This window comes from Diceros bicornis, chromosome 22, assembly GCF_020826845.1.
Source record: "Diceros bicornis minor isolate mBicDic1 chromosome 22, mDicBic1.mat.cur, whole genome shotgun sequence".
NCBI classification, from domain to species: Eukaryota; Metazoa; Chordata; class Mammalia; order Perissodactyla; family Rhinocerotidae; genus Diceros; species Diceros bicornis.
The window spans coordinates 3,761,241-3,786,961 of NC_080761.1; the positions used below are offsets into that span (position 1 = coordinate 3,761,241).

The window sequence follows — 25,721 nt, forward strand, 5'->3', positions numbered from 1 at the left end:
CTTAATGGACAGGCTTATATCTTATTTACTGTGTTTGGCAAGAAGGAAATCTCATGAAATGCCAGCTTGAACTTTGGGAACAGGGTAGCTCTTTTATATTCTATTTTTTTAAAGAATTTAAAAAGTAATCTGATTTCCTTTGATTTTAAAGTTCCTCAAATAAGGCCAGTTATCAAAAGAACAAATCTGAATAGCTATGTATGTATATATCTTGCCAATTGTTAAAAAGATTTCTGACTTTATTCTCTTGGTGTTTTATTCAGCTCCTTTAATTCTTAGTATCATTTGTATTCTAGGAGCAGTTCTCTTAGACTGCTTTATTCACCAGTCCAAAGATTTGGTCCCATTGTCTTTGAGTCTGAAAAGCTGAGTAAATTCATTCTAATTATGTAATATCACATATTGACTTCATTTCTCAGGTAGTTCACTTTTATACCATTAAAATTTGGTCGGCAGTGTACTTTTCACAGAAGAAAAACATCTTGTTCCTGATGTCAGTGATATTTGTTGTTCCTTCAAGTTCTAATTTGAAAGTAAAATTACTTTCTTGGCACTGCAGTTTATGACATTGATCTCTTTATACCCAATCCATAATGCTGTAATATTACAGATTCAGAATTTTGCAAGGCCCTCTATTTTAGGACCATCTCAGCTGAATCATTCTCTGCATTTCGCTAATTTATACTTATTTGTATTTGTTGAATTGTGCTATGGAATTAATTAGTGTATCCAGTCAACAAATATTTATTGAGCAGCTACTCTGAGCAAGGGATTGGGCCAAGTATTATTGAGGAAAGCAGAAGGGGATGTGAAGACTTCTAACAATGTGCTCCTTATCCCTGAAAGAATGAGAAGGAATAGACTCTTAAGTCATCAACTCAATGAAGACAGGTAATGAAGGAATCAGTCATTATGTAGTTTGCTCTCTTCTTCATTTAAACTATCAGTCTGAGAGAATTTTCTGATGGAAATGTCACTCAATTCCTAAACAAAGTGAATTATTTTTTCCAATATACGGTGAAAATGATCTGTCTTATGGTGTCTTTCGTGTGTGTGTGTGTGTGTGTTTTAACCTTCAAAAGAAACAAGGGGAAAAGCTTCTTTTTGTTATATAACTAATCATATATATATGTATATATATATGTGTGTGTGTGTGTGTGAATGCATATAGTTAATAATATACTGAAAATCCTGTCTAAGAGCCGAAGTGAAAGGTCTACATTCCAATCAATTCTATATCTGTAATTTGAATCTCAAAGTATCTCAGAAGGTGTGATTTAAAATAAGATACCTTGTTTATTTTTAAGAATACCTTCTTTATTGGTAAGAAGTAATTACAGAGCACTTTTTAAGCTGAGTATTGCTTCTTAAATTGAAGCCACTAAAGATGAATAATACTCATCTTAAATTTTTTTTTTTTTTTTGAGGGAGATTGGCCCTGTGCTAACATCTGTTGCCAATCTTCCTCTTTTTTCTTTTCTCTCCCCATAGCCCCAGTACATAGTTGTGTGTCATAGTTGTAGAGTTGTAGCTCTTCTATATGGGACCCCGCCTCAGCATGGCTTGATGAGCGGTGAGTATGTCCACGCCCAGGATCCGAACCGGCGAACCCCGGCCCCCCCGAAGCAGAACGCCTGAACTTAACCACTTGGCCATCGGGCCGGCCCCTCATCGTAAATATTTTAAAAACTAGGTTTGGTGTGTGTGACTTGAACTGAAAAGCATTCTGATTTTCACATTCTTTTATAGGTGCTGAGGAAGAATCGCTTTGACATGAATGTATAACAGAATTAACATTGTCTTTTTACATTTTTGGGAGCTGTTCTCAATGTGTTCTTGGAATTTTTCATTGTAATACTGTCATTAGATAGCTTGGTGGAAGCATCTGATACCTGAAATTGAAGCATCTTAACATGCATTTCTTTCCTTTTTGACAATAAACTGTCAAAAAAGCTTAGAATTTAGCTAGTCAACACAACTGAGGTTGGGATTTTAATTCTACTATTAATATGTTCTAATTTTAAACTATTGTGACTGAAAGGGCTTGAAGCACAAACTGACTCAGCATATGTTTGAGTGCATTTTATGGTCTCTTCCTTGCGATGGCTGCTGCAAGAGCTGCAGTAGAGATTTCAGACTTGACCTCTGATCGCTGGGAAGTGAGGCTAGCACACAGAACTGGGTGATACAGATCTATATATATATATCTGTCTCTATCTGTGTCACATAGAGGAGCTTTTCTGTGAATTCATGGACACGCAAAGACGGAGGCCTCTGAATGAATGGGATTCTTGGAAAGGAGGCTTGAGCTACACTTGAAAAGATTCTCTTATTTTCCCGTCCAGAACCAGTAGGAACTGTTGTTGATCACAGTTAAGACATGAGTCCCCGCTTTCTCCTTCCTCTTGACAGCAGCATTACCCCGACTGTGGTGGCAGTTGGGGGGTGATTGCTGGGACGGGGGCTAGACTCTACCCCAGCACGGGGGGAATATCCTCTTCATACCCTCAGAACTGCCCCACAGTGCTCTTACATTCCACCAGTAACAAGCATTGAGACATGGCAGTTAACTTGAACTAAATAACAACTTTGTTCCAAAATGGAAAAATACTTTATTTAATGAAATCTCTCTTACTCAAGAGGGCAGGATAAAGAAGATAAACCTTAAAGTGTCCTTTATCTGTTAGGACCTATTCAGATTATTTTGATTAAATAAATTTTTAGAGGTTAAATTTGCAAGGACTCAGAAGACAACCATTTCCAGGCACAGTGCTAAGGGAATTTTTTCTTAATGTGACACTTTTGGGAATTTCCATAATTAAAATGTGGGATATTCTGAAGGCTAAGCAAGAAACTTGGACGTTTTTTTTAATCAAAGTTTTGGATTAATGACTCTATTTTAAAATGATTTCAGAAAACAAATGTGATTCTAATATAGAGATTTATGAATAGGATTACTAAGTTTTGTTGTTTTATGCCACAAAAGCAATTTTTTAATAATGCCAGTTTTTTGTGTACCTGTTACATACCCCATTTAACATAACCCTATGCAGTGCTGCTTTGTTGTAATTATATTGTCCACAAAATATTTTGCTAGGAATAAATAGGCATATATAAAACTGCTTGTTTTGGGTTCCCCCAAACAGACTGAGTCAAGGATTCTAATGCAAGTACTTTCTTTGGGAGATGTTCCAGGAAGCTCTCCAAGGGGAATGGCGAAGTGAGAGGGTCTGGAAAGGCAGGCCGTAGATGGCTCATTATCAAGCAAGTTACTATGTAGTAACTGGAGTTTGATCTCACAGGGGAACTATAGAGCCACTATAGAACACGTGAGGCTCCAGGAGGCTGGGATATTTATACACCAGTAACTCGGAGGGGTGAGTGATAATTTTGAACTGCTATGAGGGTGGCCCAAATGGGCTCTGTAGGCCAGAGAAAGCCCTGAAAGAAATGTTGGGGGGCTGGGGGAGAAATGTTGATGCAATTGGAAAGTGTGTTGAAAGGGGGAGGGGGTGGAGCTCTTACAGTGCCTCCTGAATCAGTTACGGTATTGATGTATTTTTTCTGTGTGATCTTAGTGCTATTATTGTAAGTTCTTAGCTAGTTATCGCTCAATCATATCCCGAGTTGAGTGTGTTGTTATGATTATGTTTTGTCCTCGTGGGGCATTTTTGATAGCAAATGTTGAGAAAAAGTATACATGTGAGGGTTTGTTAGAACCAATGGGAGCATGCTAAGCTGGATGTTTAAAATGCAAGCTTAATGAGATCCTTGCAAGGAATTGTTTAAGGAAACTAGGTAAAGATCAGTGTGCAATTAAGGATGGGTGGAAGTTCTTTGATTTTTATGAAAGGCTTTATAAACATCACTGTAGCTTGGAGGTTTGACTGATAATTGTGATTGGCATCTAGAAGAATTATGGCCAGAGATAATCCTGACTTCACTGAATGTGAAGTGACTGGAATTGCTGAGCCACTGCCAGCGTAGAAGCCCAGGACTGGATCTCCATGGAGACTTTGCGGATTCCATGCAAGTTCCATTTCCAGGAACTCCTTATCCCCAGCTCATGCGTGTGAAGTCAACCACCTTATGTCATTTATTTCTAATAAGGCCAGATAACAAGTGCTAGGTACTCTTGGGAATGTTTCAAGATAAAGAAATCTACTGATTTAATTGCTCAAGCGTTTATAATCTGTGTATCATATGCATGTACAAAGAGTTACACAGATAAAAAGCAGAGAAATCACAGTTTACCATATATGGTGTCAGTGCTATTTTCCTACTTTTTTGGATGCTTCCCCCATACTATTAAGTCTTGCAAAGTCCCTTTTCAGTTTTCTTTGGAAACAATAATCCAGTCCATTGTTCTTAGTGGAGGGGAAAAAAATATAAGTCATAATGCTAATCTTGTAAGAGGTGGAATTTAGCAATGCTGAAACTTTTACATTGGGATGAAGATTCAATAATAAAAGCGTTGACTTAGGAAGCATTAGAAATAATTTTTCTTCATTTTCTTGAATATCAGTGAGCAGCTTTTAGAACTTATTTAAAAAAATAGTGCTGATGCTGTTTCTCACCGTTTAATCATGTTCCATGTTGTTGAGGTGCGTTCATGATTCTGGGTTGGTGACGCAGTCATCATTGGTCCATGCAAGCCCCTTTATTAGGCTTTCTGTGTTTTTGAAATATGGCCCACTAACCAATCAGTATACCCCTTCACTTAGAGTTGTTTTTTTTTTAAAGTTTTTCATTTTATTTATTTTTTGAATAGATAATACATGCACATGGTTCAAATTTCAAAGATACAAAAGAGTAAACAGCACAGAGTAAGATTCTCCCTTTCCCCTGTCACCTAGGTACCTTTTTTGCCTCCTCAGAATCAATCAACATAACTAACCTCTTCTGTCTTACCAGAGATTTTCTGTGTATTTACAAATATATGTATATGTGTGTTTAGACATGTGTGTATGTTTGTATCCTCTTATGCAAATTACAACACATTATTCCCCCTGTTTTGTACCTTGCTTTTTTCCCTGCTCTTCGGTTGCTCAGTGAGTACAGAATTGGAACAAAGGAAGCTGGAGGATCCTAATGGATGATGCTTTCAAGCTCCTGTAGATTAAGAAGTGCTGATAATGGCCTCTGGGTTGTCAGTGTCTGCTGCATGCCAAGGCCCATGCTAAGACCTGTGTCTCTCCTCCACCCCCCAAAAAAGTTTCTAAAATATAGGTGCTCCCTATTTTTGAAAAAGGACATCACAGAAAGAAAAGAAAAAAATGATCAATGATTCTAGTAGCAAGGATGTTTTCTCTATCATAGTAGTTAGTTTAGACTTGGTTGTATTGTAATGACGTGGCCCGCCCACCCGCATCTCAGCAGCTTAAAGATTTCATGCTTGTTTCTGTTTCAACATCCACTGTGGGTCAGCAGGGGGTTCTGCTTATTGTAATTGCTTGGAGACCTAGGCTGATGAGCAGCAGTCGTCTCTAATATTACTGGTCCCTGTGCCAGAGGAAAAAGTGCTATGGAGGGTCTTGAATCAGCAATTAAATGCTCATTTCCACTCATAGCTCATTGGCTACAAATAATCACATGGTCCCACCCACCCAACCACAGAGAGGCAGGAATGTGCCTGTTAGGCAGGAAGCCAGAAATATTTGGTGAACAGCATTAATGACTACCACATATAGCCTTTTAGATTGTTCAGTGCATATTTATATACACAGATATCTCTATAGAGAGAGATGTTTTTACAGCAAGATAAACGCTGTAAATACTATTATAATTTTTTCCACTTCATATATTACAGTGGAATCACTTATTGTCATAAATATGTCTAAATATATATCTTTTAGTGAATGCATATTATTCCATTGTACACATTTATAATTATTCCTTGTGACTCCTCTACTGAGGAAGATGTACATAACTTCATTTGCATAAAATTGGGTAGAGAATTTAGAGGTTGTAGACCTTCCTCAGCCAAGCCTTGGATTCTTGTCATGGTCTCTAGATTGTAAATATAAGCTCCATTTAGAATGACCCTTCTTTATCCCCTCTGTCCTCTCATAAAGTACCTTTTTATAATTTTTTAATTGATACTTTAGATAGGTAAATACATTCACGTGGTTCTGAGACAAGAGTATAGTGAGCAGTCTCTCGCTGGCCTCTCCCTGCCCGTATCTGTCTAGTTCTCCCCACTCTGCTCTCCCACGGAGGTTTTAGTTTCTTACATTTGTCTTGAGTTTTTTAAAATGAATTTGCATAAAATATAGTTCTTTTAAAAATTATTATTTTAGCAAACTTTTATTTTGGAATAATTTAAGATTCATAGAAAAGTTGCAAAGATAATATAAGAGCTCCCATGTATGCCTCACCTGTTTCCCCTAATGTTATCTTACATCACCATAGTACATTTGTCAAAACTAAAAAGCCAACATTGATGTGAGCTATTAACTAAACTCTAGACTTTATTTGGACTTCCCCACGTTTTTGATAAATATCTTTTAGAAAAAAAATACGATCGAGTATAGAATTCAGGATACTACATTGCATTTAATAGATTCTTTTTGAACTAAAAGATAGTATGTTCTGCACATGCTTCTTCTGTACCTTGCTGTTCTCGACTAATATATTTCATTGATTCTAAAATACAATAGAATGTATTAAGTAATTCATAGGAAATATGCCAATTATAACTGTAAGTCACAGATTTTAAGATAAGGGCATAATTTCAGAGATGTTCAAATGTGAAAATATATACATCTCAGAATTGATGGAATATGGTATATCTTGGAGATCTTTCAATTTTATTTCATCATTCTTTTTTATAGCTGCATAGGATTTCATTTTATAATGCACATAAGATCTGTAATCAAGCCCATATTGATACTCATTTGGATTGTTTTCAGTCTTTAGCTATAAAAAATAATGCTATATTGAATAGCCTGTTATATATGTACAGATGTGTATAGGGGATGACTTTTCAAAAGTGAATTGCCGAGTTAGAGGTATATATATTTGTAATTTTGATAAAAATTATATCCATTTACAGTCCCACCAGCAGTGTATGAGAGGACTTGTTTATAACTTCACCAACAGAGTGGGTTATCAAACGTTTGGATTTTTGCCAGTCTGACAGGTAGAAAATTATAGTCTCAATGTAATTTTCACTTGTATTTCTTTTATGAGCACAGATTGAGTTTCTGAAAACTGGGTATAAATACCCTTTGCCCATTTTTTTGTTGGGCTACATTGGCTGATTCCAATTTATATGCATTAGGCTCTTTCAATATTAGGGAAATTATTATGTGTGATGATTTACAAATATGTTTTCTATTTGTCATTAGCTTTAGTTGTGGTGGTGATGTGTGTTTGCCATGCAGAGTTTCTAGGTGAACCTGCTAATCTTTTCTCTTACGGCTTCTGGGTTTTAAGTGTTAGACTCAACAAAGTTATTAGGGAATTCTCATGCATTTTCTTCCATTTCTCCTCTCCTGGCCTTTATGCTATTGTTCTCATGCATTTTACTTGTACAGATATTATATTATAAACCTCACAATACATTATTTACTTTTGTTAAAACAATCATATTTTAAAGAGATTTAAATTTTAAAAATCTTAAATATTTACTCATATAGTTACCATTTCTAGTGCCCTTCATTCCTTTGTGTGGATCCAGATTTCCAACTGGCATCACTTTCCTTCTGTCTGAAGGATTTTTTTTTTTTTTTAACAGTTCCTATAGTGCAGGTCTGCTAGTGATGAACTCTTTCATCTTTTGAATGTCTAAAAATGTCTTCATTATGCTGTTTTTGAACAATTTTTGCTTAGTATAGAATTCAAGGTTGGCATTTTTCTTTTTTCTTTCAGTACTTTAAATATGTTGCTCTACTGTCTTATCACTTGCATTGGTTCCCACAAAAAATCTGATATCCTTATCTTTGTTTCTCTGTATGTAATATGTACTTTGTCCTCCGGCTACTTTTGAGATTTTTCTCTTTATCACTGCTTTTAAGCTATTTGATTGTGGTGTAGCTTTCTTCATGTTTCTTGTGCGTAGGATTCATTGAACTTCTTGGATCTGTAGGTTTACAGAGTTTGTCAATTTAGAAAGTTGTCAGCCATTATTTCTTTAAATATTTGTTCTGCTTGCTCTCCTTTCTTAGTGTACAGTGAGCTGTGTATTAGGCCATTTTCAGCTGTCCCGCAGCTCACTGATGCTCTTTTCATTCTTTTGGATTTTTTTTTTTCTCTTGCTCTGTTTCGTTTGTGATAGGTTCACTGCTATGGCTTCAAGTTAACTAATCTTTCCTTCTCTTATTTTATCTGCCATTAATTTCATATTTTTCATTTCATAGGTTGTAGTTTTCCTCTTCATAAAAAGCTCGATTTTGGCCTTTTTTTAATGTCTTCTGTCTCTACTTTTTTTACTCTATTTTTAAAATAATAGCCCTATTAAGATATAATTCACCTACCATACAATCCACCAATTTAAAGTGTACATTTCATTGGTTTATTTTTTGTAATAGTATATTTTATATAGTATTGAAATATTAAATTAAATATTAAATATGTAAATTTTAAATATTTTAAAAATAGTATTTTTGAGGGGTGAATAGTATATTTACACAGTTGTGCAGCTATCACCATAATCTAATTTTAAGCATTTTCATTATCCCAAAAATAAACCTTGAACCTAATAGCAGTTACTCCCCATTCCTCTCACCCTCCCATCCATCCCAGCCCTAGGTAACCACTAATCTACTTTCTGTGACTATAGATTTCCTATTTTGGACATTTCATTTCAATGAGATTATACTATTAGTCATCTTTTGTGACTGGTTTCTTTCACTTAGCATAATGTTTGTGAGGTTCATCCATGTTGTAGCATGTACCAGTACTTTATTCCTTCTTATGGCTGAATAATACTCCATTGTATGACTGTATCACATTTTGTTTATCTGTTCATCAGTTGATGGACATTTGGGTTGTTTCCACTTTTAGTCTATTGTGAATAATGCTGCTGTTTTTATGTGGACATATATTTTCATCTACTTAACTTACAGAACATATGAATATAGTTATAATAACTTTTAACGTCTTTCTCTGCTAATTCTGACTTGTGCATCACTTCTGGGTCTGGGTCTGTTTGAGTGTCTGATTACTCTCTCCATTCTGGGTCTTGCTTCCTTGCATGCCTGGCGATCTTGGGTTGGATGCTGCATTTTACCTTAGTGGGTGCTGGATATTTTTGTATATCTTCTTGACCTTTGTTCAGGGATGCAGTTAAGTTGCTTGGAAATAGTTTCATACTTTCAGGTCTTGCTTTTATGATTTGTTAGGTTGGCCTGGATCAGTGTTCAGTTGAGGGGTAATTATTCATTATTGAGGCAAGACCTTCCTGAGTACTCTTATCCAACGCCCTGTGCTTAGGAGTTTTTACATAACGGCCTGTGAAAGCAAGTGCTCTCCTCAGCCTTGTGTGAGTGCCAAACACTATTTGCTCTAATCTTTTTGGATGGTTCTTTCCTTGGGCCTCCAGTAGTTTCCTCACATGCATGTTCTATACTCTGTTAAGTACTTAAGTCCCTTTGCAAATCTCTGGGGTACTCTCTGTGCAGCCTTCTTCTTTTTGGTATTCTGTTCTGTGAACTCTTATTGGCTTTGTTTCCCTGGACTCAGCTCTATCTCCTCAACTCAGGGAGTCTGCTATGATCTGCCTCAGTTTACCCTCTTTGCAGTGGCACTAAGCTGCGGCAATCTTAGGGCTCAACTTTTTTGTTTCTTGTGTCCCAGGGATCACTGTCCTCCATTGCCTGATAACCAGTCTTGAAAATCATTATTTAATGTATTTTGTCTGTTAAAAAAAATTTTTTTTTCGGGAGAAATGGTAAATCTCTGGTCACTGTTACTTTATCTTGGCTAGCAGTGGAAATCCTGTGTTTTCTTATACAGCATGCGTCACTTAATGACAGAGATATGGTCTGAGAAACGCATCGCTAGGCAATTTCGTCATTGTGTGAACATCATAGACTATACTTAAACAAACCTACATGGTACAGCCTACACACACCTAGGCTATATGGTATATAGCCTGTTGCTCCTAGGCTGCAAACCTATACAGGATGTTACTGTACTAAATTCTGTAGGCATTTGTAACACAATGGTAAGTATTTGTGTATCTAAACATAGAAAAGATACAGTAAAAATATAGTATAAAAGATAAAAAGTGGTACACTTGTATAGGGCACTTACCATGAATGGAGCTTTCCGGACCAGAAGTGGCTCTGGGTGAGTCAGTGAGTGAGTGTGAGTGAATGTGAAGGCCTAGGACATCACTGTACACTACTGTAGACTTTATAAACACTGAACACTTAGACCACACTAAATGTATAAAAAAATATTTTTCTTTCTCCATTCGTAAATTAACCTTAGCTTACTGTAACTTTTTTAGTTTATAACCTTTGAATTTTTTTTAAACTTTTGACTTTTTTAAACTTTTGTCTCTTTTGTAATAACACTTAGCTTAAAACACAAACATTGTACAGCTGTACAAAAATATTTTTTCTTTATATCCTTATTCTGTAAGATTTTTTCTATTTTTTTTTTGTGAGGAAGATCACCCCTGAGCTAACATCCATACCAATCTTCCTCTTTTTGCTGAGGAAGACTGGCTCTGAGGTAACATCTGTTGCCAATCCTTCTCCTTTGTTTCCCCAAAGCCCCAGCAGATAGTTGTATGTCATAGTTGCACATCCTTCTAGTTGCTGTATGTGGGACGCCGCCTCAGCATGGCCGGAGAAGTGGTGCGTCAGTGCGCGCCCGGGATCCGAACCTGGGCTTCCAGTAGCAGAGTGCGCGCACTTAACCGCTAAGCCATGGGGCTGGGCCCAGATTTTTTCTATTTTTAAAATTTTTTATTTTTTTACTTTTTAAACGTTTTTGTTAAAAGGTAAGACACAAACACACACATTAGCCTAGGCCTACACAGTATCGGGATCATGAATATCACTGTCTTCCACCTCCATATCCTGTCCCACTGGAAGGTCTTCAGGGACAATAACCCACATGGAGCTGTCGTCTCCTATGAAGAATGCCTTCTTCTGGGATACCTGCTGAAGGACCTGCCTGAGGCTCTTCTTGAGGAGGTGTCACTCTTTTCAGAAATATGTCCGTGGTGGTTTGTTTGGTTTGTTTCTGTTTTTCTTTATAGATTTGCTTGTGAGCAGATAATGCACCATGAACATTCCTCTCTAAAACCTTTCGGTGTTGGAGTCCATGTCTTCAAACTTTGTAAGGGGCTCATCGAGGTCTGCACAAGCTTCTGCTAAACCCTTCACTGTGAATTTTCTTGGGGGTTCTTCTTTTTTCTTCTTCTTCTGCAGTTTCCTTTTTCTCTTGCCTCTTCTTCAGCTATGCGTTCCTGTTCCAGTTCCAACAGCTCCTCATTAGTCAGTTCCTCAGGAACCACCTCTGGGAGCTCCTCACTGTCATCCTCATCCACACCCAGGTTGAAGTGTTTTGCCATCTCAACCACAGCCTTGGTGATTTTGCAACCTCATCATCCTTGGAGAATCCTCTGAAGTCATGGACGAACCTTTTTTTTTTTTAATTTTTTTTGCTGAGAAAGATTCCTCCTGAGCTAACATCCGTTCCCAAACCTCCTCTTTTTTTGCTCTGAGGAAGAGGAGCCCTGAGCTAACACTTGTGCCAATTTTCCTCTATTTTTTTGTATGTAGGACACTGCCACAGCATGGCTGGTGAGTGGAGTAGCTCTGCACCCAGGATCCGAACTTGCAAATGCAGGCCGCCGAAGTGGAGCATGTGAAACTTTAACCATTCTGCCACGGGGCTGAGCCCATGGACGAACCTTTTGAGTGTCTCTTTCCAGATGTCATTCATATACTCCTTGGTGACATCACCCCAAGCCCAAGCAAGGTTCTTGATGCAGTCATAGATGTTGTAATCCTTCCAGAATTGCATCCATGTCTTCTCAGTGTCTTCCTCAGTTGCAGCCATATCCTGGGCAAAGGTCCTCCTCAGGTAGTAGGCCTTAAAAGCTGCTATAATTCCTTGGTCCATTGGTTGGATCAAAGAGGTGGTGTTTGGAGGGAGAAACACCCTTTGATATTGGGATGAAGATCACCAATAAAAGGAGGAGGTCTGGGAGCATTATCAACAATAAGCAAAATCTTGAAAGATATGTTATTCTCCAAACAGTACTTCTCCATTTCGCTGGCATAGCAATTTAGGAGGGCATCTTGGAAGAGGAGCTGTGTCACACATAACTTCTTATTGCTCCTGTAGTACACTGGCAGTGTGTGCTTACTGACATGCTTGAAGGCCCTGAGGTTCTCACTGTGCCACATCACAAAGGGTTTCAATTTGTAGCCTGCAACATTGCCCCCAAGCAAGACTGTTATTCTGTCCTTAAAAGCCTTGAAACCTGGCATTGATTTGGTCTCCTTATGGATGAAAGTCCTTTCAGGCATCCATTTTCAGAATAGGGAGGTTTCATCCATATTGAATATTTGCTCTGGCAAGTAATTACCTTCCACAATCAGCTCATCTGGAGTTTCCAAAAATTCTTAAGCTGCCTTCACATGAGCACTTGCAGACTCATCACTCACTTCCACATTATGTAATGAATAACAATTCTTGAATTGTTTAAACCACTCAGCTAGCAGTAAATTTAGCATCGTAGTCGGGTCCAGCCTTTTCTTTCAACATCACAAACAAACTTTTTGCTTTGGCCATGATTGTCATGGTGCTGAGAGGGATACGCTTCTGTGTATGATCTTTAATCCAGGTTATTAGAAGTTTCTCCACGTCTGATATAGGCCCTTCTTGAATTTTTGTTAATCTCATTGCCTTCAATGAAGCAGATCCTTTAACAGCTTCCATCACTTTGTTCTTGTTGTTCAGGATTGTAGCTATTTTGGAATGGGACGTGCCTGACTGGCCAGCAGTAACCATCACTGATTTTCTATCTTCGTAGTCCTTAATTACTTTTAATTTTGTTTCCAGGTTAGTCACTTGACGTGGCAACATTAGCAGTGGATTTTGTACACTTAGTGGTCATGATGAACAAAATGTGAGATTAAATCAAGCACAAGAGAAAATGATGCAATTGAGAGACTCAGCAAATACGAGACTTGTGAGGCTGCTGCTGATTTAACATGGCATACTGTTTTACAGTAAACTTTTTTTTAATAAGTAGAAAGAGTACACTCTAAAATAATGACAAATAGTATAGTGTAGTAAATGCATAAACGAATAACATAGTCATTTACTGTCATTATCAAGTATTATTTACTGTACATAATTGTGTTAAACTTTTATGCGACTGGCAGTGCAGTAGGTTTGTTTACACCAGCATCACCACAAACACATGAGTAATGCATTGCACTATGACTATGACGGCTATGACGTCACTAGGCGATAGGAATTTCTCAGCTCCATTATAATCTTATGGGACCATTGTCGTATACACGGTGCATTGTTGACCAAAACATCATTATGCAATGTATGACTGTATTTTATGTTTTCATTTTCTTATGTTTAAATATTTTCTCCATGTGAAATTTATTCTGCTCTGAGGTCATGGAGCCACTTTTATTTTTTCAGATGGCTACCAAATACCATTTATTTATTCAACATCTTGTTTGATTTATCATCTTTATCATGTATTATATTTCTGTATGTGTCTGGGTCTATTTCGGAACTTATGTTCTATTGTATATATGTCTGTCAGGTACCAGGAACTCTTTATTAGAAATGAAGGCCTTTTAATATAATATAATAAATTTATTTATCTATTTCTTGAGGTAACATTGGTTATTACATTATATAAATTTCAGGTGTACATCATTATATTTTGACTGAGGTATAGAGTATATTGTGTTCACCACCAAAAGTCTAGTTGCCATCTGTCACTGTACAAATGTCCCACTTTACCCTTTTGCCCTCCCCCTCTCCCCTTCCTCTCTGGTAACCACCAATCTATTCTCTGTATCTATGTGTTTGTTTGTTTGTTATTGTCGTTTTATCTTCCACCTGTGAGTGAAATCATATGGTATTTTGTTTTCTCCATCTGACTTATTTCGCTTAGCATAATACCCTCAAGGTCCATCCATGTTATCACAAATGGAAAGATTTCCTCTTTTTTTAATGGCTGAGTAGTATTCCATTGTGTGTGTGTATATGTGTGTGTATATATATATATATATACCACATCTTCTTTATCCATTTATCCGTTGATGGTCACTTAAGTTGTTTCCAAGTCTTGGCTATTGTGACTAATGCTGCAGTGAACATAGGGTTGCATATATGTTTTCCAATTAGTGTTTTCATGTTCTTTAGGTAAATACCCAGCAGTGGAATAGCTGGATCATGTGGTAGTTCTATTTTTAATTTTTTTGAGAAATCTCCATACTGTTGTCTATAGTGGCTGTACCAGTTTGCACTCCCACCAGCAGTGTACGAGGGTTCCCTTTTCTCCACATCCTCTCCAACACTTGTTATTTCTTGTCTTTAATAACAGTCATTCTGGCAGGTATGATATGATATCTCATTGTGGTTTTGATTTGCATTTCCCTAATAATTAGTGATGTTGAAAAATCTTTTCATGTCCCTGTTGGCTATCTGTATGTGTTCTTTGGAAAAATGTCTGTTCAGATCTTCTACCCGTATATTTTAATATCTGGTAGTGTTAGCTCCTTTTTAGAGGTCTTTTTATTTATTTATTTAATTAATTAATTTATTTTTTATTGGTTTATAACATTGTAAAAATTTCAGGTGTACATCATTGTACTTCTATTTCTGCATGGACTACATCATGTTCACCACCAAAATACTAATTACAACCCATCACCACACACATGTACCAAATTATCCCTTTCACCCTCCTCCCTCCCCCCTTCCCCTCTGGTAACCACCAATCCAATCTCTGTCCCTATGTGTTTGTTTATTGTTGTTATTATCTACTACTTAATGAAGGAAATCATACGGTATTTGACCTTCTCCCTCTGACTTATTTCACTTTGCATTATACCCTCAATGTCCATCCATGTTGTCACAAATGCCTGGATTTCATCATTTCTTATGGCTGAGTAGTATTCCATTGTGTATATATACCACATCTTCTTTATCCATTCGTCCCTTGATGGGCACTTAGGTTGCTTCCAAGTCTTGGCTATTGTGAATAATGTTGCAATGAACACAGGGGTGCATGTACCTTTGCAAATTGGTGTTTTCAAGTTCTTTGGATTACCCAACAGTGGAATAGCTGGATCATATGGTAGTTCTATCCTTGATTTTTTGAGGAATCTCCATACTGTTTTCCATAGTGGCTGCACCAGTTTTCACTCCCACCAGCAGTGTATGAGAGTTCCTTTTTCTCCACATCCTCTCCAACACATATTGTTTCCTGTCTTGTTAATTATAGCCATTCTGACGGGCGTGAGGTGATATCTCATTGTAGTTTTAATTTGCATTTCCCTGATAGTGATTTTGAACATCTTTTCATGTGTCTGTTGGCCATCTGTATATCTTATTTGGAGAAATGTCTGTTCAGGTCTTTTGCCCATTTTTTAATTGGGTTGGTAGTTTTTTTGTTGTTGAGATGCATGAGTTCTTTATATATTTTGGAGATTAAGCCTTTATCAGATGTATGGTTTGCAAATATCTTCTCCCAATTGTTAGGTGGTCTTTTCGTTTTGTTGATGGTTTCCTTTGCTGTGCAGAAGCCTTTTAGTTGGATGTAGTCCCATTTGTTTATTTTTTCTATTGTTTCTCTTGCCCGGTCAGATGTGGTGTTTGAAAAGATGTTGCTAAGACCGATGTGGAAGAGCGTACTGCCTATGTTTTCTTCTAGAAGTTTCATAGTTTCAGGTCTTACATTCAAGTGTTTAATCCATTTGGAGTTAATTTTTGTGCATGGTGTAAGGTAAGGGTCTACTTTCATTTTTTTGCATGTGGCTATCCAGTTTTCCCAACACCATTTGTTGAAGAGACTTTCTTTTCCCCATTGTATGTTCTTGGCTCCTTTGTCAAAGATCAGCTGTCCATAGATGTGTGGGTTTATTTCTGGGCTTTCGATTCTATTCCATTGATCTGTGTGTCTGTTTTTGTGCCAGTACCATGCTGTTTTGGTTACTATAGCTTTGTAGTATATTTTGAAATCAGGGAGTGTGATACCTCCAGCTTTGTTCTTTTTTCTCAGGATTCCTTTAGCTATTCGGGGTCTTTTGTTGTTCCATATAAATTTTAGGATTCTTTGTTCTATTTCTGTGAAAAATGTTGTTGGAACTTTGATAGGGATTGTATTGAATCTATAGATGGCTTTAGGAAGTATGGACATCTTAACTATGTTAAGTCTTCCAATCCAAGAGCACAGAATATCTTTCCATTTCTTTGTGTCTTCTTCAATTTCTTTCAGAAATGTTTTATAGTTTTCGGTGTACAGATCTTTCACCTCTTTGGTTAAGTTTATTCCTAGGTATTTTATTCTTTTTGTTGCAATTGTAAATGGGATGGTATTCTTAATTTCTCTTTCTGCTACTTCGTTGTTAGTGTACAGAAATGCAACTGATTTTTGTATGTTGATTTTGTATCCTGCAACTTGAACATATTCGTTTATTACTTCTAAAAGTTTTCTGGTGGATTCTTTAGGGTTTTCTATATATAAAATCATGTCATCTGCAAATAGTGACAGTTTCACTTCTTCCTTTCCAATTTGGATCCCTTTTATTTCTTTCTCTTGCCTGATTGCTCTGGCTAGGACTTCCAATACTATGTTAAATAGGAGTGGTGACAGTGGGCATCCTTGTCTGGTTCCTGTTCTTAGAGGGATAGCTTTCAGTTTTTCACCATTGAGGATGATATTAGCTGTGGGTTTCTCATATATGGTCTTTATTATGTTGAGGTACTTTCCTTCTATACCCATTTTATTCAGAGTTTTTATCATAAATGGATGCTGTATCTTGTCAAATGCTTTCTCTGCATCTATTGAGATGATCATGTGATTTTTGTTCTTCATTTTATTAATGTGGTGTATTACGTTGATTGATTTGCGAATGTTAAACCATCCCTGCATACCTGGAATAAATCCCACTTGATCATGGTGTATAATCTTTTTAACGTATTGTTGTATGCGATTTGCTAGTATTTTGTTGAGGATTTTCACATCGATGTTCATCAGTGATATTGGCCTGTAATTTTCTTTTTTTTTCTGTTGTCCTTGTCTGGTTTTGGTATCAGGGTAATGTCAGCTTCGTAGAATGAGTTAGGGAGCTTCCCACCCTCCTCAATTTTTTGGAAGAGTTTGAGAAGGATAGGTATTAAGTCTTCTTTGAACGTTTGGTAGAATTCACCAGGGAAGCCGTCTGGTCCGGGACTTTTATTTTGGGGGAGGTTTTTGATTACTGTTTCGATCTCCTTACTGGTGATTGGTTTATTCAAATTCTCTACTTCTTCTTGATCCAGTTTTGGAAGGTTGTATGATTCTAAGAATTTATCCATTTCTTCCAGATTGTCAAATTGGTTGGCATATAGCTTTTCATAGTATTCTCTTATAATCTTTTGTATTTCTGAGGTGTCTGTTGTAACCTCTCCTCTTTCATTTCTGATTTTACTTATTTGTGCCTTCTCTCTTTTTTTCTTGCTGAGTCTAGCTAAAGGTTTGTCTATTTTGTTGATCTTTTCAAAGAACCAGCTCTTGGTTTTATTAATTTTTTCTATTGTTTTTTTAGTCTCTATTTCATTTATTTCTGCTCTGATTTTTATTATTTCCCTTCTTCTACTGATTTTGGGCTTTGTTTGTTCTTCTTTTTCCAGTTCCTTTAGGTGCATTGTTAGATTGTTTATTTGAGATTTTTCTTGTTTGTTGAGATAGGCCTGTATCGCTATAAACTTCCCTCTTAGAACCGCTTTTGCTGTATCCCATAAATTCTGGCATGTCGTATTTTCATTTTCATTTGTCTCCGGGTATTTTTTGATTTCTTCTTTGATTTCTTCGTTAACCCAGTTGTTGTTCAGTAGCATTTTGTTTAATCTCCATGTATTTGTGGCTTTTCTGATTTTCTTCCTATAGTTGATTTCTAGTTTCATACCGTTGTGGTCAGAAAAGATGCTTGGTATTATTTCAATCTTCTTAAATTTATGGAGACTTCTTTTGTGGCCTAATATGTGATCAATCCTGGAGAATGTCCCATGTGCATTTGAAAAGAACGTGTATTCTTCGGTTTTTGGATGGAATGCTCTGTATATATCTACTAGGTCCATCTGTTCTAGTGTGTCATTTAAGGCCAATGTTTCCTTATTGATCTTCTGTTTGGATGATCTATCTGTTGGTGTAAGTGGAGTGTTAAAGTCCCCTACTATTATTGTGTTACTGTCTATTTCTCTTTTTATGTCTGTTAATAATTGCTTTATATATTTAGGTGCACCTACATTGGGTGCATAGATATTTACAAGTGTTATATCCTCTTGTTGGATTGTTTCCTTGATCATTATGTAATGCCCTTCTTTGTCTCTCTTTACAGTTTTTGTTTTAAAGTCTATTTTGTCTGATATGAGTACTGCTACTCCAGCTTTCTTTTCATTGCCATTTGCGTGGAGTATCTTTTTCCATCCCTTCACTTTCAGTTTGTGAGTGTCTTTAGATCTGAAATGTGTCTCTTGTATGCAGCATATATATGGGTCTTGTTTTTTTATCCAGTCAGCCACCCTATGCCTTTTAATTGGAGCATTTAGTCCATTGACGTTTAAAGTAGCTATTGATAAGTATGTACTTACTGCCATTTTTTAACTTTTTTTTTTTTTCTCAGTGTTTTAGTAGTCCTTCTCTGTTCCTTACTTCTTCTATACAGAATTGATGGTCACTTTAGTTTGACCTCTGTCTGAAAGCTGTACTCTTTAACTCCCCTCCTCCCTCCTTTTATGTTTTTGATATCATATCTAACCTCTTTTTTGTACATTTGTATCCATTACGTTCTAATCATGGAAATAAATAATTTTTCCTAGTTATGGTCTTCTCTTTTCCCCTTAAATCAGTCCCTTTAACATTTCTTGTAGCACTGGTTTCTTGGTGACAAACTCCTTTATTTTTTGCTTATCTGGGAAAATTTTGATCTCTCCTTCCATTTTGAATGATAACCTTGCTGGGTAGAGTATTCTTGGCTGTAAGTTTTTTCCTTTTAGCACTTTAAATATATCGTGCCATTCTCTTCTAGCGTGTAAGGTTTCTGCTGAGAAGTCAGCTGATAGCCTTATGGGGTTTCCTTTATATGTAACTTGACATTCTCTTGTGGCTTTTAGGATTCTCTCTTTATCTTTAATTCTGGACATTTTGATTATGATGTGTCTTGGTGTGGGCCTCTTGGGGTTTATCTTGTTTGGGGCTCTCTGTGCTTCCTGTACCTGGATGTCTGTTTCCTTCCTTAGGTTAGGGAAGTTTTCATCTATTATTTCTTGAAATAGATTCTCTGCCCCCTTGTCTCGCTCTTCTCCTTCCGGGACACCTATAACACAGATGTTAGTGCGCTTGATGTTGTCCCAGAGCTCCCTTAGACTGTCCTCACTCTTTTTAATTCCTTTCTCTTTTACCTGTTCACCTTGGGTAATTTCTTCTAGTCTTTCTTCTAGCTCACAGATCCGTTCTTCTGTATCCTCTACTCTGCTTTAGAGTCCCTCTAATGAATTTTTCATTTCCAGTATTGTATTCTTCATTTCTGATTGGTTCTTTTTTATATCTTCCATTTCTTTGTTGACATTCTCACTGAGTTCATCTATTCTTCTCCCCAGATCAGTGAGCATCCTTAACATTCTTAGTTTGAACTCTCTGTCAGGTAGGTTGCTCATTTCTGTTTCACTTAGTTCCTTTTCTGGGGTTTTGTCCTGTTCCCTTACTTGGAATGTATTCTTTTGCCTCCTCATTTTGCCTCTTTCCCTGTTTGTTTCTACGTATTAGGTAGGTCAGCTACGTCTCCTGCTCTTGGATAGGTGACCTTATGTAAGTGATGCCTTAGGAGGCTTCCAGCGTGCTTCCCTCAGTTCTCAATGTTCCGGGGTGACCCCTATGTGGGCTACGTGTGTCCTTCTATTGTGGCCTGTTAGCTCTCCCTATAGGCGCCCAGGGAGGCTGAGTTGTGCTCCTGGCCAGCTGTTGTTATGCTCAGCTGCTTGTAGTTGTTGTGGGCCCTTCAGTCTCTTTATCAGGTGTGGGGAGCCCCAGCACGGTTGGCTGTAAGTTCTAATACCACATTTGTGTTGCAGTATTTCTTTTGACTGAGTAGGCCCCCAGCGTGGCAGGTTGTTAGGCTCAGGGCCTTACAATTGCTGTAAGCCTCTAGCCTATTAGGTCTCTTGTCAGCTCTCTGAGGATTGCAGCTGGGTGAGGCTGGCCTCAGGCACAGGAGCACCCAATTGTTTCAGGCTTTGGAAGGTGGGGCAAACCTCCTATGTGGGTCTTTGAGAAGCACAAGTCTTCTGCAGCTGACAAGCCCTGTTGCCCACAGGTCCACACCACTGCCAACACAGTCCTGCCCTGTGTGAGCGCCCCGACCTCCCCAAGCGGACCCAGTCTCACCACGGCGGGAGCCCCACACACTCCGCCACCGCCCCACACTCTCCACCCGCTCCTTGTGCACACCCTGCCCGCTCAAGTCGGCTCAGTTGCCAGGCTGCAGAGAATCCAGTCACCAATCTATGCAGGCCCACACGTTGCCTGAGGGCTTGTTGTTGGGTGGGGCCAGTCTTTAGGGTGGGCTGTCTGCCCTGGCTGAGATGGATTAAATCGGTGCTCTAGTGGGTGGAGCAGACCCTGGGCTAGCAGGCCTCAGGGAGAACTCCAATGGCATCTGTGTCAACACGCTAACACCAGGCCACAACAATGGCCGCCGCCCATGTCCCAGTCCCTGGAGAGGTCTCACCCCTCACCGAGATGCACTCAGGGCCTATTAGGTGAGTCTCTTGTCACCAAAGCACTGTGCACCTTTCTTTCTGGTGATTTTAGGATGCTTTCTGGAACGGGTGAGTTTGTGCGCAGGCCCTTTAAGAGCCAGTTTTAGTTTCTTTGTGAACCGGGTTTTCTGGGGGTCCTCCCCACTGCTTTAGTAGCAGGCAAAGTCAGATATTATGCCGCTGGTCTCGATTTTGCTGGGTCCACAAAATGCCCACAGCGGGGGCGCTCCCCGGCTCAGGACCCCGCGCCTCCAGGGAGGGTGCCTACCTGTGAGCTGCTCCCGGCGGCCGTGAAGCTGGCAGCTTGTGAAGGCGGCGTTTTTCCTCTCCGGAAGGGGGTCTCTGCCTCTTCTACCCCAGTTAGGATTGTCTGTTGTTGCAGGAGTTCCTCTTATCCAGTTTTCAGTTCAGTCTCAGGGGTAATTTTTCCACGAGTAGTTGTAAATTGGCTGTGGCTGTGTCCACGGGAGGAGGTGAGTTCAGAGTCTGCCTACGCCGCCATCTTGACTCCGCCTCCTAGAGGTCTTTTTAAAAAGAACTTTTCTCCAACTGTTCTTGTTTGTTTATTCTTGCATATTTTTCCATATGAACTTTAAGATCAACTTGCCTATTCCATAAACAACAGAAAATCCAGTTAGTTACTTACATGTATTAACTTGGAGAAAAAAAAATCTTTAGGATGATGACTCTTCTGTCCACAAAAATGTTATGTTTTTTTTGTTTGCTGAAGTCTTCTTTTGGGTAACTCATTAATGTGTTAAAATTTTTTACCCTACAATATCTTACACTTTACTTGTTAAACTTTTTCTTAGGTATTTAATTTTTGTCGTTACTATTAGAAATGAGATGTTTTCCCCTTCTATTTTATTTCACATATTAGCAATTCTCTGAACAGTTAACTAAACTTTTTATGAAAAACATTTTAATTTTATTTAACTTTGACTCCACAGTGCCTACCACAGCGTTTGGAAGGTAGAAGTGGCTGTTCATTGTTTAGATGTTAGAATGAAGACTGAGGAGTTACTGTAACCTCATTAATGCTACATTTACATTGTAGATGATTATCTCATAGCTTTATTTCATTTTATTGTTTTTTTGTGAGGAAGATCAGCCCTGAGCTAGATCTGATGCCAATCCTCCTCTTTTTTCTGAGGAAGCTTGGCCCTGAGCTAACATCCATGCCCATCTTCCTCTACTTTATATGGGACGCCGCCACAGCACGGCTCCACAAGCAGTGCGTCGGTGCACGCCGCGGATCCGAACCCGCGAACCCCAGGCCACCACAGTGGAGCGCGTGCACCGAACCCCTTGTGCCACCGGGCCGGCCCCTCATAGCTTTATTTTTAATTATTAAAATTTAGGGATTGATAATTCTGATCTTCTTGGTATTTTATCTTATTATAGCCCTTGTAAATAAGACTCTGTTAATAACCGTATTTAGCTACCTGTTTCTGAACTATGTAGAGTTAAGTTAGTATAGCTAATAGTGATCATATTCAGGGAATAGATTTCTTTGTTTGATAAGTGAATAGGAATTTGTTTGAGAAGCAAAATGGCCTTTTAAAAACTTAGGGTTTTACATTGCTGTAAGAAATTAGTAAAGAAGGCACAAATAAATTGAAAGACATTCCATGCTTATGGATTGGAAAACTTGGTATTGTTAAAATGCCCATACTACCCAAGGCAACTTACAGATTCAATACAATCCACGTCAAAATTCCAATGGCATATTTTGCAGAAATAGAAAAAAAAATCATAAAATTCATATGGAATCTTGAATAGCAAGAACGATCTTGAGAAAGAAAAAGCTAGAAGCTTCACACTTCTGATTTCAAAATATATTACAAAGCTACAGTAATGAAAACAGTATGGTACTAGCATAAAGACAGACATTGACCTATGGAACAGAATAGAGAGCCCAGAAATAAACCCTCATGTATATGGCCAAATGATCTTTGACAGAGGTACCAAGGCTACACAATGGGAAAAGGATAGTCTCTTCACCTAATGGTGTTGAAAAAACTGGATATCCACATGCAGAAGAATGAAGTTGGACTCTTACATCATATACAAAAAGTAGCTCAAAATGGATTAAAGACCTAAATGTAAGACCAGAAACTATAAAACTTCTAGAACAAAACATAGGGGAAAAGCTTTATGACATTGGATTTGGCAATGATTTCTTGGATATGGCTCCAAAGCATAGGCAACACAAGCAAAAATAGACAGATGGGACTATATCAAACTTAAGAACTTCTGTGCGTCAAAGGACACGATGAATAGAGTGAAAAGGTAACCTGTGGAATGAGAAAAATATTTGCAAACTATGTATCTGATAAATGAGTTAATATAAAGGGTTAAATATCCAGAATATAAGAAGAACTCCTTTAATTCAACAACAAAAAAAGTAAACAATCCAATTTAAAAATGGGCAAAGGACTTGGATAGACATTTCTCCAAAGAAGACACACAAATGGCCAACAAGGTGTATTGGAAAAAGACCTCCCAGTCTTCCCTCCTGTGTGTCTCCTTTACACTCACACAGAACATTTCTGGTTGCCAAATGTGTGTGTGTGGGGTTCCCCACACCAAGCAATTCTGTGACACCGGCTGGGTGTCCTACAATTTAACTCAATTCTGACACTAACTACCTGGAGACAGCATCAGATCTTACACGTTAAGGGCTCAGTCCCACAAGACAACCTCTCCTCTCTCCACACACATGCTTTAGATGCCAGTCACAAATCCAGGTTGTTACTTGTGCTTCTGACCTGTCCACTATAAATAAGAGGTTCCCACGACTCCTCAGGTTAGATTAATATGCTAGAGCAACTCACAGAACTTAGGAAAACAGTTTACTAACTGTTAACCAGTTTGTTATAAAAGGATGGGATAAAGAATACAGATGAACATCCAGATGAAAGAGATGCATAGGGCAAGGTATGTGCAAAGGGGCATGGAGCTTTCATGCCCTCTGTGGGCCTGCCACTCTCCCAGCACCTCCAAGCATTCACCAACCCAGAAGCTCCCTGAACCCCATACTATTGGGATTTTTATGGAGGCTTCCTTGTGTAGGCATGATCAATTATCAGCTCCATTTCCAGCCCCTCTCTCCTCTTTAGAGAATTCGGAGCAGGGCTGAAAATTCCAAATTTCTAGTAAGGCTTGGTCTTTCTGGTAACCAGCCCTCATCCAGAAGCCATCCAGGAGCCCACCAGAGTTGCCTCAGAACAAAAAGACACTCCTGTCACCCAGGGAATTCCAAGGGATTTAGTGTCCTATATCAGGAACTGGGGTCAAAGACTAAACATTAGAACAAAAGATACTCCTAGTGTTATTATCACTTAGGAAATCACAAGGGTTTTAGGAGCTCTGTGCTAGGAACTGGGGGCAGAGACCAATATATATTTTTTCTATTATCTCACACATGCATATGCAAAAATGCTCAACCTCCCTAATTATTAGGGAAATGCAAATCAAAACCACAATAAGATATCACTTCATGTCTGTTAGGATGGCCACTATCCAAAGAAAGAAAAAGAAAAAGAAAAAAAGCCAAAATAACAAGTGTTGGCAAGGATGTGGAGAAATTGGAACTGCTGTACACTGTTAATGGGAATGTAAAAAGGTGCAGGTGCTATGGAAACCAATATAGAGGTTTCTTAAAAAGTTAAAAATAGAGCTACTATATGATCCAGCAATCCCACTTCGAGGTATATATCCAAAAGAATTGAAAAGAAGATCTCAAAGAGATAGTTGCACACCTATGTTCACTACAGCATTTTTCACAATAGCCAAGAGGTGGAAGCATCCTAAATGTACATTAACAGATGAATGGGTAAAGAAAATGTGTTATATGCATCAAGTGGAATATTATTCAGCCTTAAAGAAAAAAGGCAATCCTGTCATATGCTGCAACATGGATGAACCTTGAGGACTTTAAGCTAAATGAAAGAAGCCAGTCACAAAAAGACAAATACTGTATGATTCTACTTAAGAGGTATCTAAAGTAGTCAAACTCTTAGAAACAGAAAGTAAATGGTGGTTGCCATTCTAAGGGAGGAGGAAAAAGGGAGTTGCTGTTCAATGGGTACAAGAGTTTCAGTTTTTTAAGATGAAAAGGTTCTGGAGATCTTTTGTACAACAATGTGCGTATGGTTAACACTACTGTACTGTACACTTAAACATGGTTAAGATGGTATGTTTTCCTGTTTTTGTTCACAAAAAAAAACTTATGGTTTTATTTTATTTTATTTTTTGGTGAGGAAGATCGGCCCTGACCTAACATCTGCCAATCCTCCTCTTTTTGCTGAGGAATACTGGCCCTGGGCTAACATCTGTGCCCATCTTCCTCCACTTTATATGGGACGCCGCCACAGCATGGCTTGCCACGCGGTGCGTCAGTGCGCGCCTGGGATCCCAACCGGCGAACCCTGGGCCCCCGCAGCGGAGTGTGCACACTTAACCACTTGTGCCACCGGGCTGGCCCCAAAAAACTTATGGTTTTAAAAAACTCATTTTCACATCTATTTCTATTTGCAGACTAATCTTAACATTGTTATTTGTGTAGGTATTCCTTCCTGCAATATATTAGGTTACTGGAGACCAAGAATCCAGATTTCAGAGAATGTTTTACTTGTGTCTTAAGCAAGTAAGTGCATCTGATGAATATAAGGGTTACTTCTAGGAACTGAACAGAATATTTGACATTAGAATTATCTAGGAAAATTCAGAACGTGTGATTAAGCAACAGAATT

The 25,721-nt window shown here is 38.2% G+C and overlaps 1 protein-coding gene across 9 annotated transcripts in view; it reads left to right on the forward strand.

Moving 5' to 3' along the window:
- Positions 1-25,721, forward strand: part of CDC14B (cell division cycle 14B) — a 119,044-nt gene that overhangs the window by 9,252 nt on the left and 84,071 nt on the right. The window contains exon 1 of one of the 9 annotated variants that reach the window (XM_058565438.1): positions 25,556-25,615. The exons of the other annotated variants lie outside the window; for them this stretch is intronic. The gene's annotated coding sequence lies outside the window, so the exon portion shown is untranslated. Of the gene's footprint in view, positions 1-25,555; positions 25,616-25,721 lie in introns of those variants that run through there. 9 annotated transcript variants of the gene reach the window in all.